A 7,816-nucleotide genomic window follows, 5' to 3' on the forward strand; every position below is an offset into this window, starting at 1 on the left:
TCTGGTATTAAAACTTGATGGTATTAAAACTTGATCCTGTTTGGCTGCATTTTATTGAATGCTCTCAAATCATTAAAACAAAAAAGAAGACATTTCTCACCATTTTATTCTGTTAAGTTGCAGACCGATGTACAAGACTGTGGTCACAGAGTTAGCAGGACTTGGCTTATAGGCACGAGGAGTGTGGTGTGAAACCTTACTAAAACTAAGATTGTCTTCACATTATCTGGCACCAGGTGAGGATTTAGCTCTGCAGTTTGTCTAAATCTTTCTGGTTTTGTTACTGAGTTTTGGATTTGAGGTTTTGTAGATGTGTCATTGTGAAGTTATTCTGTTTTCTTTTTCTGTGGACTTCTATAAAAGGGAATAAAAAGGAACATTAACATCTAGACTTAAATTAAAATGGATGACTCACCCTATGACGGTAATAAGCAATGGTTTGAAATCCATTACTTCTCCTACTGTTAGGGCCGAGAGGGCCAGGCTGTGGGTGTGGACTCAAATGCAGACACAGAGGGAGGCAAAACGGGCGTGAACACAGTGCTGTATTTACAGTGCCTAGTGAACTTACGAAGCAGGAAACTACGGATGCTCTGAACTGTGGAAGCTCTGTACTGAGAACTGTGAGGCCAAACTATGAACATGAAACTCTGAGTGCTATGACTAGGTGCGAGATTTCATGGATGGATCCTGGGAATGGAAAAAGGGGCAGCGGCTTGGATGGAGGTACGCAGTCACTATAATGAGAGGAGACAAGTAGTCAGTGGCAGTCTAGTGAATCACAGCTGAAGGATTAGACTGTGGTGGTTAGGGCTTACGCATTGTAGGTTAAAGTGTCATGCGAGGAGGGGGTGTCCAGAGAGGATCCACAATATATTTGGAGTGAGGGACTTGGCAGGGAGGCAGGTAGGTGTAGTCCAATGATGGAAAGGAAGCAACCAGATGACAGAACCAGCGTCCAGGCGGAGATGTGGGTAGTTTAGCTTGGGAAATGCGACTGCCAGGTGGGTCCTATGACAAAGAAAACACGGTGAGGAGAAAAGCAGGAGTTAAGGGCTCTCACAAGGGCTTGGCAGCCTAGCACTAACGTGAGTTAGCAAAAGATCTGGCAGAGGTCTGTTGTGAATGCTGGTCTTATATGCTGGTGACTTGATTGGAACCAGGTGTGGAAGCTGATTGGAGTCTCTGCCTGAAGGTGGAGCCCAGCGGAGTGGAAAAACCCTGTACTCACCCGGACCATGACACCTACCCTGTGAAAGGTTTTTCCAAAGTCATAGCAAGTTCATCTCCTTTGTTTTTGTACCTTAAAACCTTTCAGTACAAGGAAGTTTTGAATGTGAAATATAAAAACTAAATTTACTTATTTCTCGTTTTGCTTTCCCTGAATGTCGCTGGGACAGCAGCATGGTGCTTTTATAAATCTGGACGCTTTCAAAGAACAATAACTTTGTATACACCTAATATGTAGTATAATATGTAGGACTTCAGATATAAGGCTTTTTTAGGGCTTGCTTTTTTACACAACTCTCAGTCAACCGATTAAATTTGAACAATCACAAATATAATTGGTTAATTCCATCACAAATCTCAAAAAGCAGTTTTGTAAATGAAATGGGTAAAAAGTATGGAGAAGATTGCAACTGTGACATTTTGTTGGAAGAATTTTTCAGCAAATGAAGCAGAGCAAGAACAGCACGAAGTCAGTAACGGCAAATTTGTTTCAATGTGTTTACAACAATGTTTCTCCATTTGTCTGCTGGAACTTGTAGTTATTCATTCTGAATTATTTTTAACACCACAATAAGTCAGCCAACAATTAAGCTGACGTTAAAAGAAGCATTGTAGCTTGTATTAAGTTGAATAGATGTTTGCAACATTATTAGAAGCTGAATACTTCTTATATATTCTGAATTTTCTGCCTCAGCATCCTCTGACAGCTGTGGGCGCAGATAATTGCCCATCTGGACTGAAGGCTCCACCAGCATGTTCCAGGGTCAGCTTGTAGATGAACACATGAACAGGTCGAGGTACTCGGTACTTTTATAATCCTGAATGTCTTTTTTTTTTTTTTGAATCCATGGATATGAATGTTTCTGTCTTGCTGTCACTATACTTTATATTTGCAGTAATTACAGCATTTTAAAAGCAAAACATTGTTAATTGAGTCCCACTCTGCCACAGCATTTTGGATGTGGCTGTTCCTTTGTTTTGATGTGTAACAACATTAATGGCACTTGAGAGCTGTGCTTGTGTTTCTACCAAGAGTGTGAACTGCTTTCATCAGAAGCTATATTAATGTAGTTACTGTAAATTCATTTGTTTATTTTTCCCCCACCTGGATATTAGTATGTCCCTTCATTAAGGGTAACAATGTTAATGTTACGTTTTAAGTTTACAATCTAATGCAAGGACAAGTTCTGACACATCAACCATTCATAACAACAGATGTATTACCAGTAAGTCACAGAAGCTCACGCAGACAGTTCAATACAGCACTCAGACACCCAGAACAAACATTCACACCAGACGTCTGTGAAGGTTCTCAGTCATCCAGGTCATCGTAGGAGCTTGGAAAGAAAAGCATCTGGTGGTTTCGGTTGAGCTCATTGTGAAACCTGGCCAGGTTTCACAATGAGCTCACCCCTCATTAATTAGCACCTTAATGTGGTGGAGTGGTTTGTGTGCCCCAGTGAATCTAGGAGCTATGATGTTGGGAGCAATTTGCCCCTGGTAAGATCCCCAGTTCAAATTGGTGATGGGTGAGGGGCCCCTCCTGGAGCCAGACTCAGAGAAGAGGTTGGTTGGGAGCACCTCTGCCCTCTAAACTCTTTTGTTGTTGTTGTTGTTGTTGTATGTTTTTCACAAAGGTTTCAAATCATCAAACAAATTTAAACAGTGGACAAAGATGACACAAATACACACAAAATGCAGTTTCTAAATTAACGTGTTTGTTATTAAGCTAAGCAATTAACTTAAACCAATAAATGTTTGTGCCACCCTTAGCAGGAACAACTGTAATCAAGTCTTGTAATCAAGCAGGTGAACACTTTTTCATACAACTGTAGATTTAGCACTGTCTGTGAAGCTTGGTTTAAGAAATAGGTGCTTAAAGTTTAAGAATATGTATAGCAACATCATGTCCTAGTACAGATCATTATGTCACCAGGTTCTGTCACTAGTTCGCTAACATAAGCTAATGGAAGTCTATTTGTCGCAACAAACCAGACAACTCAGTGATGTGATATTCTGTACTGGCACAATTTGGTGCCAATCAAAAACTTTAACTTTAAGCACTTATTTCTTCAATCCAGACTGACAGACAGTGTTAAATTTATGTCAGTTTTTGAGAGCAGGGCTCCATGATGTAAGATGTAGACTTTAGGCATGTAGTGTTTCATGTGCACTTTAAAACAGTGGTTCAAAAACTGTGGGTCATAATCTGCTGAAAGCCATTGCTGTAAAACCATGGATCACCAGGGTGGGTGCGGGGTTTGGGACTGAGGTGAAATGAAGGTGAACTGATATGTTTTTGTATGTTTGTTTGTTTGTTGATTAAATGTAAATTTCAAAAAAATAATTGAAAACCTGAATATGTGTAAATGCTGTGGTAATGTAACACAATTGTGTTACATTACTGATTTTTATCGAATCTGTTTTACTGTTTTCTGCAACATGTTTAAAAAAAGGATCCCTTAGTTTCATTTATTTACAGAAAGGTACCAGCATTATTTCGTTTGCAAATGTGATTTCAACACGTTCTCACTCCCAAAGTGTAACATTTTACACTAGGTGACAAATCGTCAACATATTAACACGTTCCTAAAGGACAACATCGGAAAAATGAGGAAACATGAGAACCGTTTGGACTCTTTCTACACGTTTGCTCTTTTTCTTAAAATCACTTGGGAAAACACTATTTCACGTCATTAAAGTGCTGTTTAACGTTAGGAACATGGTTATGGTTAGGGATAAGGTTAGGTTTAGGGCTGGAACGTCTATTACCGCGGGACTGTCACTCCACTGGATTCCATCCATGACCCGGCGCGTACCACGAGAATGCGGACGGTCACCTTTCGCGTTCCTCAGGAACGCCGCGGGACGTGACAAAACGTCGGGATGTTAAGCCTCGGGAGTGAGAAAGGGTGATTTAATCTCTTTGCTGCTTCTGCATTCTGACTTGTGGTTGTTGTACGTTTTGTAGAGCACCTCTGAAATAAATGTTTTTGAAAATGGTTTGGTCATAGCTTGTCCTCTTTTAACTATTCACCCTGAATAAGATCTGGAGGATGAGGGAAGATAATAGTAGGACCAGGAAAAGACAAAGCTGCTGAGACTGCTGTGCCAGTATATCACCCAAACAAAAGAACAGGCATTACTCACAGATCTCAGTTAAAACTCAGTCACAGCATGCCACAGGAGCTCACTGTTCTCACAGCTGGCCCAGAACACTAAGCTACTAACCACTGAACTGTAAATCATAAAACAAAAGGCACCAAACTCATGGATAAGCCGGTGTTGTGTCTACAAGTAATGGAAGACTTAGCAAAGAACCCCTTTTAAATGATATCCTCACAAATGCATTCACATGACCAGTTAAGCATACTTACAGCCTTCTTCTGTTTCACACCCAACTCCAATTTAAAAACAACAAGCAAAATGTGTTTAGGACTTTATAAGTGTCACGAACAGACGGGTGAATGGGGATGATGAAATTGGTACTGTGAGATTATTACACTGTCTTATGTTACATTATACCTCTAATCAAAGAGTTGCTGAATCATCGTATGACTATAGGCCACATTATACCTCTGATTTAAGCTTATGAACGCATTATAGTTTTAGGTTGCATTATACTCCTGAGTTAGAAGAAGGTGAAATTATTAGATTTATTTGACTGATTTGTATTACATTATACTGCTGATTTACTGTGAATGAGTTACACTGTTTTATGGTCCTTCATATTGCTGATTTATTCTGATCTATAAAGAGAATACTGTTTGCAGAGAATCATGGCCTTCTTTTTCTGATTGTAGAAAGAACAGAGCGCACTGTACAGGAGCTTCTCCCCCACATTAGCCAGGAGCAGAAAAACAGGGAGCCAAGGTTCTAGGTTTTATGACAAGGTGGGGGCCACCAGAGGCTATATGAGTTTGAGTAACGGTCCGACATTTTGTCTGTGCACATCTCCCATCCGGATGATTGTATTGCTCATTGTGTTTATATGGAATAATAAGAGTGTATTGATTAAAGTGATTGTTAATTGAGCATTTATAATATCAGTGTTGTTCTTCCTTCAGCCCAAAGATCAAAGAATTGGGGTAATTTAACAGTACAAGTAGGAAATAATATAACCATCTCTTTCAATAATTTTCCATTATTTTTTGCATTAAGTATTAAAGTCAATAAAACAATAAAATATATTGTTAGCCATGTGAGAGAAGCAGATATTACAAAGAGGAATAGACTGAATCAAAGCTTTGAGGATGGAATCTCATCTCATCAATACTGCCCTCTAGTGGACATGAGCGCAAAGAGCACAACAATCCTTTATTAAACCTCTGGGGTCCGTATGTGGTTAAAACGGTATATTAAGCTGTTTCTGATAACTTTTGATTTTACCTATATATTTCACCTTTAAAAACTGTTTACCTTGAGTTGGTATCATTTTTACAGCTTCATGTGTCTGCTTGCACATTTAAAAAAACAAAAAAAAACCCAAAAACACACATTATAAAAAAAAACCCCACATTATATTAATACACTAGAACTAAAATCACACACCCCCCCACAAAAAGTAGAAAAAAAGTCGGGTTTTTTTTCTGTGAAAACCACAAACATGTTCAACAACTCATTTTCATAGTCTGAAACATAAGTTGTAAATTAGAAAAAAATATGTCCATATTTTTCAAGCAACAAAGTTATATACAGCTATTTACAGAAAAATGCTGGCAATGCCTCGGGTGTTTGTTTTTTTTGTTTTTTTTTATGTCTCTTAAATCATTTAAAATGTTTCTGTCCACCTTTTTGGACAGTGTCTGTGCTGCTGACAGTTGGAACAGGAAGGCACAAACAAGACACAAAAGATAACTGTTTGCGTTTCCTAGACTGCCCTGTGCACATTGAGGAGAATGGCAACCTCAACAGTGAAGTTTACTGGAAGCCCACACACATGGGCCAGTACCTCCTCTTTGACTCCTGTCACCCTCTGGAACACAAACTTGGAATAATTAGGACCTTACACATGTTCCCTCTAAGCCTAAAGGGGAAAAAGAAGGAACACACACATGTAAAGGAAGCACTTAAAACATGCGGTTATCCTTATTGGGCATTTATAAAGTCAACAAAGAGGCACAGAACAGAAGATCAGACACCAGCTAGGGAGGATAAGAAAGACAGAAGCAACAACATTGTCATCCCCTATGTAGCCGGTGTATCAGAAAAACTCAAGGGAGTTTTCTCCAAGCACGAAATCCCGGTGCATTTCAGACCCAGCAACACACTCAAACAAAAACTGGTTCACCCGAAAGACAAAACTCCAAAACACAAACTAAACAATGTGGTGTATGCTGTACAGTGTAGCGAGGAATGTCCAGACCTCTACATTGGAGAGACCAAACAGCCACTTCACAAGCGCATGGCACAACACAGAAGAGCCACCTCCACAGGACAAGACTCAGCAGTCCATCTGCATCTAAAGGATAAAGGACACTCTTTCGAGGATGCCAATGTTCACATTTTGGGCAGAGAGGACAGATGGTTTGAAAGAGGAGTGAAAGAAGCCATCTATGTCCACTGTGAGCAAATATCTTTGAACAGAGGCGGTGGCTTACGACACCGACTGTCTGCCATAATCCAGTTTTGAGATCCCTTCCCAGCAGCCTTAGCACCCACTCACATCCTGGGCCATCTGACCTCAGGAATTCGCATGATAGGGTGGGGCTAGGTTTCACAATGAACTCACCCGAAACTCTGGATTGTGACTCACACCCGCTTTCACGCCTAGTGATTAGGTAGAGGATCATCAGGGGGTCATTTGTCTCTCTTTGGGGGGAAACTCCCACTTGGGTTAAATCTGGGACTCTCCACAATTTGACCCTTAGAAATGAAGAAGCTTCTCGGATGAGAGGTGAAACGTCTTCAAGCAATTTAAAGAAGTCCAGATGCTTTTCTTTCCAAGCTCCTTAGATTTGGAACAACACAACATACAACTTAGTTCACAGATTTGCGTTGTCCAGGGTTTATTTCTGCGATTTCACACAACCCAGGATTCAAATCATGAATTTACAACATTATGAATGAAATGTGCTCTATTTTATTTCCTTAGGGATTATTAAAGTATTCTGATTGTTTCAGGATGACCTGCCATTATCCAATGACACATCTGCTTACCTGTATCTTTTGCTCGTTTCTCCTCCTCTTCTTTTCTCTTTTTTTAAACTGAGGACCTGATGGCTTTGAACTTTTCTTGTCTATCTTCCATTGGTTTTAATTTTGCACACCAGTATGAACACAAATCCCCCAACCCAAGGATCACCACAACATAACCTAACAGACCTACACCTTAGTTCACAGATTCACTTTGTCTATTATTTTATTTCTGGGATTTCACACAACCCAGGATTCAAATCATGAATACATGATGGTCTTGGATTTACCTCATTATGAATGAAATGTGCTCTATTTGACCGCGGTAAAGTGAGCCGTCATTTGTGAGCCGCGATCAAGCCAGCCGCCTCCTATCCGCCGCATAGATTTCCTTGCGCTTTTACACCAGTCTTTACGGTAGCGCCTTTTCGCTTTATATCCTGATTGAAAG

At 40.0% G+C, this 7,816-nt stretch overlaps 1 pseudogene; it reads left to right on the forward strand.

Annotated features, from left to right (window-relative positions):
- The first annotated feature begins 683 nt into the window (after positions 1–683).
- LOC146556677 (uncharacterized) lies at positions 684–7,014 on the forward strand (annotated as a pseudogene).
- Positions 7,015–7,816: the final 802 nt, after the last annotated feature.

This window comes from Mchenga conophoros, linkage group LG16 (assembly GCF_057382185.1).
Source record: "Mchenga conophoros isolate Kocher_MC1m ecotype Shallow Benthic linkage group LG16, M_conophoros_male_GT1.1, whole genome shotgun sequence".
Taxonomy (NCBI): Eukaryota; Metazoa; Chordata; class Actinopteri; order Cichliformes; family Cichlidae; genus Mchenga; species Mchenga conophoros.